The sequence below is a fragment of the Saccopteryx bilineata genome, chromosome 1 (assembly GCF_036850765.1).
Source record: "Saccopteryx bilineata isolate mSacBil1 chromosome 1, mSacBil1_pri_phased_curated, whole genome shotgun sequence".
NCBI lineage: Eukaryota > Metazoa > Chordata > Mammalia > Chiroptera > Emballonuridae > Saccopteryx > Saccopteryx bilineata.
The window spans coordinates 230,919,782-230,930,311 of NC_089490.1; positions in this window are offsets into that span (position 1 = coordinate 230,919,782).

Genomic DNA, 10,530 nt, shown 5'->3' on the forward strand with positions numbered 1-10,530 from the left:
GGTGAAAAACATACAGAGAAAAATGGAAAAGTGAAAAAGATCATACGCTCTTCAGCATCTTAGGAAATTTGTGTCAGTTGCCCAGAGCTTATCATTGTTACCTTGAATTTCACCGGAAGAAATCTATCCAATCAAGAATATGGCAGAGATTACTAGTTACTTCTCTCCGTGGGGATGAGCTGGGTACATAGATACTCAGAATAAAAACTATATTCCCAGTCATCCTTACAGTTTGATATGGCCTTGTGACACATTTTAGAATTGTGGCTTGCTAGAATGCAGATGTGATGGCTGGAACCCAGGGAGGGGGTAAAGAAATGCAGCCATTTTATAACCAACAAACTATAGTCATTTATTTATTTACTTACTTATTTTAAATTTATTGATCTGATGACTGGATAAAGAAGATGTGGCACATATACACTACGGAATACTACTCAGCCATAAGAAATGATGACATCGGATCATTTACAGCAAAATGGTGGGATCTTGATAACATTATACGAAGTGAAATGAGTATATCAGAAAAAAACAGGAACTGCATTATTCCATATGTAGGTGGGACATAAAAGTGAGACTAAGAGACATTGATAAGAGTGTGGTGGTTACAGGGGGAGGGGGGAGGGGGAGAGGGAGAGGGAAAGGGGGAGAGGGAGGGGCACAAAGAAAACTAGATAGAAGGTGACAGAGGACAATCTGACTTTGGGTGATGGGTATGCAACATAATTGAACGACAAGATAACCTGGACATGTTATCTTTGAATATATGTATCCTGATTTATTGATGTCACCCCATTAAAAAATAAAATTATTAAAAAAAAAAGAAAAAAATTTATTGATCTGAGAGAGAGAAAGAGCGTGCGATTTGTTGTTCCACTTATTTATGCATTCATTGGTTGATTCTTATATGTGCCCTGACTGGGTATTGAATGTGCAACCTTGGCATAGGGGGATGATGCTCCAACCAACTGAGCTACCCAGCCAGCTAGAGCCCAATAGATTTTGGTTATTCTAATTGTAAGTGCTAAAAGTATCTTTTTCCACTTGGTGCTCATCTTTTTTATTTTTTTTCAACTTTCTTAATGGTGTCTTTTGATAAACAAGATTTTAATTTTGATGCTATTCAAATCAGTTCTTACACAGTTGGTGTTTATCATGTACTGTTTAAACTGCATTTTTCTTACCTTAAGAGACTCTCCTATGCTATTTTTTTTATATAAAGTATTTTTTTAAGTCTTTATTTATTTACTTATTACAGAGACAGAGAGTGAGTCAGAGCGAGGGATAGACAGGGACAGACAGACAGGAACGGAGAGAGATGAGAAGCATCAATCATTAGTTTTTCATTGCATGTTGCAACACCTTAGTTGTTCATTGATTGCTTTCTCATATGTGCCTTGACCGCGGGCCTTCAGCAGACCGAGTAACCCCTTGTTGGACCCAGAGACCTTGGGTTCAAGCTGGTAGGCTTTTACTCAAACCAGATGAGCCCATGCTCAAGCTGGCGACCTCGGGGTCTCAAACCTGGGTCCTCTGCATCCCAGTCTGACGCTCTATCCACTGCACCACCGCCTGGTCAGGCCTATGCTGTTTTCTAAGGACTTTGTTTTACATTTCACATTTAGATATACAATTCTTCTGGAATATACCTGATGGAGCTAAGATTCATTTAATTTTATGTACCCAACCAATGGACCCTATATGATGTATTAAAAAGATACCAAAAAAAAAAAAAAAAAAGGCTCCCCTGCTCTGCAGTGTGACCTTTGTCATAAACTAAGTGTCCATATATATGTAGGTCTGTTTTATAACTGTCATCTGATATTGGTGTGTTTGTTTATCCTTCAATCAGTACCACACTGTCTTAATTACTATAGCCTTGTAATAAGATTACATCAGAGATAGCAGTCTTGGTTAGCAGTGATTTTTCTTTTAGAATTTAAATATATTTTTTCATTGTCTTCTGTCATTTCTGTTGAAATGTCAGCTCTCATTCTATTGTTTTGATGACATCTTTCCTTTTTCCCTTTTCCTTTTATCCTTAAAATTTCCTCTTGACATCTTCTCGTGGTTCTTGGTTTTCATTAGCTTTACTATAATGGACCAAGTGTGGATTTAAAAAAATATTTTTCTACTGGAAGTTCATAGGGTTTGAATCAATCATTTGCATTTTTTTTATCAGCCATGATCTCTCCAGATTTTGTTTTTGTTCCTTCTTCTCGTCTCTTCCGAGTATGCATGTGTTAGACCTTCTCACGGTGTCCTATGTGTCTCTTACCCATCAGTTCTACTTTCCATCAGAACTAGATTCACATTATGGGCACTAGACTTGGTTTTAGCAAAATATGATTGATTGTATTAAATTAATGCCATCTGTTTGTTGACATTCAGATTTTAAATGTGCTTGTTTTTAAAGCTGCAAATGGGCTAAAATATATAACCTAATTTTACATCTCTGTATCTTTACTTAATGTTATTATAACCAATATCATTTTAACCAACAGTAGAAGTCCTGAAAAAATGTCCCCAGAGCCTGAGTATTACTCAAGTATAAAACATATTAATGTAGTTTATTTTTTAAAAAAGTCTCTTTTCCTTCTATGGAAGAAAGAGGACCTTTGTTTCCCTTCTCCGTCCCCTGCGCATTCACCAGACTTCTGGTTGTATGGGAGAGTTCCTGGTATGAATCAAAAGAACTGTAATTCTGGCTAAAAAGACTGCATGCCAGAGATTCTTGGAGACTCAGCAGAAAGAGCACCAGCTGCCTAGGTAACCGAGCCCTCCCCAGCTTCCAATCGCTGCTCCGCAGGCAGCTCTTTATTTAGCTCGGGGAAGAGGGGGCCAAGGGGCCAGCGCTGTGGTTCTTAAAGAAACTCGGTGCATTTTCCCATCACGATTACAGATGGGTAAGATACCCGTCCCTTTTCCGTGTGTCTTTTTTCCAAGGAGGAAAGATGAGCAGACTTCAGTGACTCATTCTGTTTCACCGAGATGGCAGGAGACAAAAACAGGAGCAGCTTGATGACCTAGAGCAGGGGTAGTCAACCTTTTTATACCTACCTACCGCCCACTATTTTATCTCTGTTAGTAGTAAAATTTCTAACCGCCCACCGGTTCCACAGTAATCGTGATTTATAAAGTAGGGAAGTAACTTTACTTTATAAAATTTATAAAGCAGAGTTACAGCAAGTTAAAGCATATAATAATAATTACTTACCAAGAACTTTATGTCAAATTTTCGCAAGTTTGGCAGAATAAATCTTTATAAAACAACTTACTATAGTTAAATCTATCTTTTTATTTATACTTTGGTTGCTCTGCTACCGCCCACCATGAAAGCTGGAACGCTCACTAGTGGGCGGTAGGGACCAGGTTGACTACCACTGACCTAGATAGGGTGAGGTTGACCAGGAACTTTTTGCTGTGTGGCCTTGTGTGTTGTCCTCACATATCAGCTGAAGACCCAGCTCTCATGAGTGATGCTTTGGGAAAAAAACACAATACATCAGAACACTGTTGTCACTGCAAGAAGAATCTTCCTTATTATCTTTATTTTCAAGAAGGTAGAATGGATTCAGGAAATAATGACAGTGGAATACTTTTAGCTTTCTATAATTTAAATACAGGAAGACCATTATTATGGTTGCGTTATATATATATCTATATATCTCTATCTCTATCTCTATCTATCTATCTATCTATCTATCTATCTATCTATCTATCTATCTCTCTATCTATCTATATGCTATAAGAGCACACAGAGAGATACAGGTAATAGGTAAAATGAAAAACAAGTATCAGACATAGAAACCAACCCCTTACCCTTCTCCCTCCCCCAGTAAAAAAACCCTGCAAGGGCACAAAGTCCATGGGCATGTACTTTTCCTATATGATAGATTAGGGTACAATATTTGGTTTTACTTTTTTCTTTTCTTTTCTTTTTCTATTAAAAATCAGTTAGAGCAATGGCTATAGAGAATTTTCAGATGCAAAGGAAATAATTTTGTTAGTTTTATTCCAAAAAGACTACGAAAGTTTCCAGGTGATAGACCCAAATCCTGGGCATTAAGATCTAATGTTTCAGAGTTTAGATGATTTCCAGTTATATAGTTTAATTCACTCGGAAAACAGAGCCAAGATGCAGGGGCCATTAAAAAATTACCCCCAAATAACAAATATCATAAGACAGACATTTCATTATGTTAGAGACAATAAATTTACTGTGTATGGTTACTAGTTACACAGTAAGAGAATTGATGTAATGTACTGCTATTTACATATTTACTTATGATTTGCAAGGTGGCCAGGAACATTAACCAAACATTTTGATTAGCAGCTAAGGGAAAATACATAGTTGATGGTAGTAATTGTTATAGGAGCATTATATTAGGCAAAGGAGGTTTTTTTTTTATGAATTTCCTGCTGATAATAATCTCATTACATTTCTTAAAACTTTTAGCTTATCTGGGGTTGCCTGGAAGCTAACTATTTTAAGAAGGTAATTTTTAAAGAGTCAGTTTTCAATATGTAGCAGATAATATGGCACTCATTAATGTTTCAAACTTGAAGTGTTTTTAAAATAAAATATTCATGTGATTTCCAAACCTTCAATGAGCTTATTCAGTAATTTAATTCTCTTGTAGAATCAATCACACATTTGGTAATAATACAAATTATATAATAATACAATGTAAATATTATTAAATTTATTCACATGTTTTTATTTTGTTGATACCAGTTTTTATACCCTGCATTCTGATAACTTGACATCAGACTAGCATGAAGATGTCATGGATTTGTGAGTTCAATAATTTCTCCTGTATGTATAAAATTAATTAGAAATGAATATGAAATGCATTATCTTCTTCCTAAACATCCTGTTTATCTTCTTAGGAATCTCTCATTTCCCATTAGACATCTCATGTCATTTGGAGTAGTTTAGCATGATATTAAATGCTGAAAATAATCCTTTAAATCAATCTTCCCTTAATTCAGGAATGGTCAATTGTAACACTCTTGGTGAAACAAAAGTATTCACACCTCCTCATTTCCTCTTCAGGGTAATTCTTTGTTTAGTTATTTATTCCTGATGTTTTGAATTTATATACCCTAGAATTGGATGGAGACCTTTCACTTTTTTTAAAGCACATTCTTAATTTTCTCATTTAATGTTTTTGAATTGAATAATAGAGCAGTACTTGGTTTTGTTCTGAAAATGTCTTAGTTGAAGTGAAATGACTAGTATAATTAAACAGCTCAATATTTTAACTGTGAATGACCCATCAGTTTATAGGTTATAGTGTAATTCACTATTTGCTGAATATGTTTTTTTGATAAAAGAATTGAAAATTTATTTGACAATGTTATGTGTAAATAAAATAATTTTTAATATATAGTTTTATTTACAAGTTATTAAAATATATTTATAACATGATAGATTAATATATTATCTGCTCATAAGTAGTTAATGCTTTCAAACTAAAAAGAGAGAAACAAAGATTCTTTGATATTAAATGCTAACTTTTCGAACTCTAGTCTTTGATAAATAGAAGATTTTTGTTTTATTTATGGCATGAGAACCTTGTAAGTCATCAAGATGAAGAGAAAAATTTTGGGGAAAGATTGTTTTAAAAGATAATTTTGAAGAGCCTACTCTTGAATTAAATTACCCACAAAGGGACTACCGCACTCTAAGCTTAGTTTGGAATTAAATCCTATGTGTGAGATAAGGTCATGCTTTGTTTTACAAGCATATCAAGAGTTTTATCCAAGCAAAATCAGGATTTCCAAGGTCAACTCTCAAAGGAATGGGATATATTTTAGACGTCTCTAAATAGAGCTCAAATTTGCCCAAACATTTGTTCGTATTTATCAATGCATAGTATAAAAATGAAAGCAAAGAAAACATTTGGGTAAATAACTGATTAGCAATTAGTTTAGTAATTTTTTGATATAGATAAATTTAGTATGTGGCAACGTGAAGCTCAATAACCTATCATTTTAAAAGTTTACCTGTTAGGATAGTATGTTTATGAATATTTTGCTAAATATCTTATTTTCATCTTTATCAACTAGAACTAGAAACATCCTCTGCCTTTCACACAATTTACATTGCGAGAAAAGTGTGTCATATATTACGCACACATTTTGCCTCTAATTTCTTACGATGACTGAAGATAAGACATAGACATGTAAGTTAATTTTTAGAAGATACTGATCATTCATTCCTCTTTTCCTCTGAATTTGTACACATATTTGCTCTCTGTTATTCTGCAACTTTCTCACGTGGAGCCTTCTGTTGCGCACAAATCACGTGATGTCTAAAAGCTTACTTTTGTCAGGTCAGAAATGATCAGGCTGAGCTCCCTGCCTCCTCCATTTACTGCTGCCTATTGGACCCCTGTGGCACAGCCAGATTTTGCCCATTTCACTTACTCCAGGGATAATGTATGAGTTTTCCAATATTGATGTAACTATTTTTCTCTCTTTTAGGACAACGCGCCCTGCCCCCTTTAGCATCAAAACTTAAAATGAGTCTTTAGTTTTAGAAGATCTATATTGTATCTGTTCTTTGTATATTTGTATATTTTTTGTAGGACCTAGAAAATGAAAACAGACAAGGTTGAGAAATGACCACCATGCTCTTGCATCTCTAGATACTTCGAAAGGGATAAACATTCCCACAAAAGAGACCATTTATGTAGGGATCGAGGGGCAATTCCACAGAAGAGACTGGGGATGTTTTGACTAAATTCTTACTTGTTCCACATTTTTTTTTTACATTGGTGAACCGAAACAGTGTCCACTATTCCTTAAACACGTAATCTATTGAATGTCAACTAAAAATAAGCATTTTTAACATTTGAAGGGAATTCAGAGTCATATAAAATATTATAACTGGTCTTTACACATTATATTGTTAGCAACTGATAGCTGTGGTGGAGGAAACTGATTGCTCTTATAGTTAGATATTTTCACTCTGGCTTTGCCGATTTTGCACCCTGTGACCCAAAGAAAGTTTCTGTAGGTTCTTGTGAATTGGATAAGTATTTACAGATCCTCAGGAGTTAGGCGAATTATAGCAGCTACAAAGACCTATAATTGCTGAATCTATCTATTGAGAAAAATCTCATTCTTGTCGCCTTAGGGCAATAGATCCTAGTGCATTTTGGAAGTTAAAAGCAGAAAGCACAGAAATTCTGAGCATTCCCTATGGCCTGACAGTGCCCCCTTATGTCCAGGAACTAGAATAGACAACACATTATGTCCAGTTTTAGTAAGAAACCAAAAATGGCTTTATCTTCCTCATGCTGTCACATCACTATCCCCAAAGATCCAACCCAGTCATTGCTTGTTTTCTTTCCAACTTCCCCAAATCTGCTTTTTGGAAGTCATTTGGGAGACCACTTAAAGTAGGTTATAATTGGCTGAGATTTAATATTCTGTTCCTAGACCATGCTGCAAAAACGGGTTTCAGAAGTGTGGCGTGTCCGGGACCCCTGAGTAAGAACAGAGGGGCTAGGGTTCGGGTGAGGTGAGCAGGGCCGAAATGTACAAGAAAAGTGTCCACTCTTGTCTTCAGTTAAAGTTTTGACAACCAGCTCATCATAGATTTTCTTTTGGCATTTTGTTTTCAAAAACATTGCGCCTGACCAGGCGGTGGCATAGTGGATAGAGCGTCGGACTGGGATGCAAAAGGACCCAGGTTCGAGACCCCGAGGTTGCCAGCTTGAGTGTGGGCTCATCTGGTTTGAGCAAAAAGCTCACCAGCTTGGACCCAAGGTCACTGGCTTGAGTGGGGGGTTACTCAGTCTGCTGAAGGTCCGCGGTCATGGCACATATGAGAAAGCAATCAATGAACAACTATGGTGTCACAACGAAAAACTGATGATTGATGCTTCTCATCTCTCTCCCTTCCTGTCTGTCTGTCCCTGTCTATCCCTCTATCTGACTCTCTCTCTGTTCCTATACAAAAAAATTAAAAAAAAACAAAAAAAACATTGCGTCAATGTGTGATTTATCTTGATTAGTAAGTCTTTGAACCCTCCTGTTCAGTTCTGCCCCCAGGTGAGGACCTTACCTGTCTCAGCTCTCAGCCTAGCCCTCACCCACGTAGCAGCCGGGAGTGGTCTTTTCTGCTGCTGGCCATTCCTCGATTTCCAGGTATCACACCACCAGGGTGCCGCCCCGCCACCCTGCCCTTGAACTCTGTGACCACCGGTGAATAAGCAGTTTCACCAGGTCTATCACTGGTACACAGTGCAAGGAAACTGAACTGAAAACTTGCCACCAATCCAGTAATACTGAAAGAGTTTAATGGGTTCATGTATTGAGGGAGGAGGAGGTCCTTGGGTTCAAAGGGCCATAAAAATCATAAAGTTATATAACATTTGCACTGCTCTAATAAAACTAAAGAACCCATATTACGACGTTATCTAAGAGCTGGAATGATCTTTCATTTTGTGTGGCAGTGTTTCAGTAGTGATTATTCATAACATTTTTTTTTGTATTTTTCTGAAGTTAGAACCCAGGAGGCAGGCAGACAGACTTCTGCATGCGCCCCACCAGGATCCACCCGGCATGCCCACCAGGGGGCGATGCTCTGCCCATCTGGGGTGTTGCTCCATTGTGGCCGGAGCCATTCTAGTGCCTGAGGCAGAGGCCATGGAGCCATCCTCAGCGCCTGGGCCAACTTTGCTCCAATGGAACCTTGGCTGTGGTAGGGGAAGAGAGAGACAGAGAGGAAGGAGAGGGGGAAGGGTGGGGTGGAGAAGCAGATGGGCACTTCTGTGTGCCCTGACCGGGAATTGAACCCGGGACTTCCACATGCCAGGCTGACGCTCTATGGCTGAGCCAACCTGCCAGGGCCTATTCATAACATTTCTAATTGGTGGCTTTTTTTGAGGGGGTGGGGGAGGATAAAATAGATGTAACCAGATTAGAGAAGGCATCTCTTAAGGGCACAGAGTTTAATATTAGCTTCCTAGAGAGCACCAGTGAGAGCTTCTGGTGGGCACTCAGGCTTGACACCCCCATGCTCAGAAGGTGACAGCATTTCAGCCTTCAAAGGTTAACACCTGGGACTTCTGAAATTACAGTCATCCCCCCTGCCTTGTGGGGGATACGTCCCAAGATCCCAGTGGGTGCCTAAAATCACAGATAATACCAAACTCTCTCTATATTGTTTTTCCTAGATATGCATACTGACAGTGAAGTTTAATTTAGGAATTAGGCACAGTAAGAGATTAACAATAAGTAATAATGAAAGGCAATGATTATAGCAACATACTGAAATAAAACTTATGTGAAGGTGGTCTCTCTCTTTCTCAAAATATCTTATTCTACTGTACGCCTCCCTCTTCTTGTGATGATGTAAGATGTCATGATGACTATGTGTAAGATGGAGTGAGGTGAGTGAGGCACTGGTCAAGAAAAATAAGAGTTACTTGAACACAAACCCTGGGATACGGTAATGGTCAGTGTGACCACTACTAAGTGACTAATGGTCTGGGAGCCTATACAGTATGAAGATGGTGGACAAAGGGATGGTTCATGTCCTGGACGGAAGGGAGTGGGATGGCACGAGATTTCATCATGCTACCCAGTATGGTGTGCAATTTAAAATGTATGAATTCTTTCTGGAGTTACCCACTTAATAATTTCTGATGGTGGTTGACCACCAGTAAGTGAAACCACAGAAAGTGGAACAGCAGATAAGGGGTACTGCTGTACTGTGAGAACGCTTGAAGTTTATGACGGGGTGAGTAGGTTAGCCATGGTCAGCAGCCCTTTAGGATTCATAGGGGGACTATTTGAGTTGAACCTGTAGTGTGTTCTGGGGGAATTTGTCTTCCATAGGTCATAGCTCCCATATGTATATGCTCCTGTAGGTAGGAATTCCTTGTTCCTTCAGTAGCCTCACCTCACTGGGACATTAGAGAGCTTGACCAGGATGCTGGCCCCGTGGATAGCAGTGGCTATTTCCTTTGAGCACTTAATGCCCAGACCAACTTGTCCATTGTCCCCAACGGTGACAAAAGCCTTGAACCGAGTCCTCTGGCCAGCATGAGTTTGTTTTTGGAGGGACATCCTCTACCAAACCTCGTCCTTGCAGGATGTCCCCAGGAAGAAGTCAGTGATCTCAGATTTCTTGAGAGGCAGGGAGACAAGAGAAATCTTCTCAAGGACTTGACCTTCATGTCTGTGACAAGACAGCCTGGATGCAGCTGCCAGACCCTTCATGGAGGCCACTGTGGCCTCCGATTCCAGGACCCCCGAGACCTCTGGGTCCCCTCACAACACCAGCATCCTCTGCCATTTGGTGTTTCCTCAGAGAAGAAGAGAGTTATGATTTTTAGTTACAGCGTATAAAGAATCTGTTGCTATGAATTTAGATTCTGTACAGCAGCTAACTTGAAAGGAATTGCCATTTGTCGCATTCTTGTGTAATATTATATAAAGAAGACTATCCACAGTTGTCTGAATAGTCTATCAACATAATTTCTTCTTTTCCAATGACATATAGGTGGG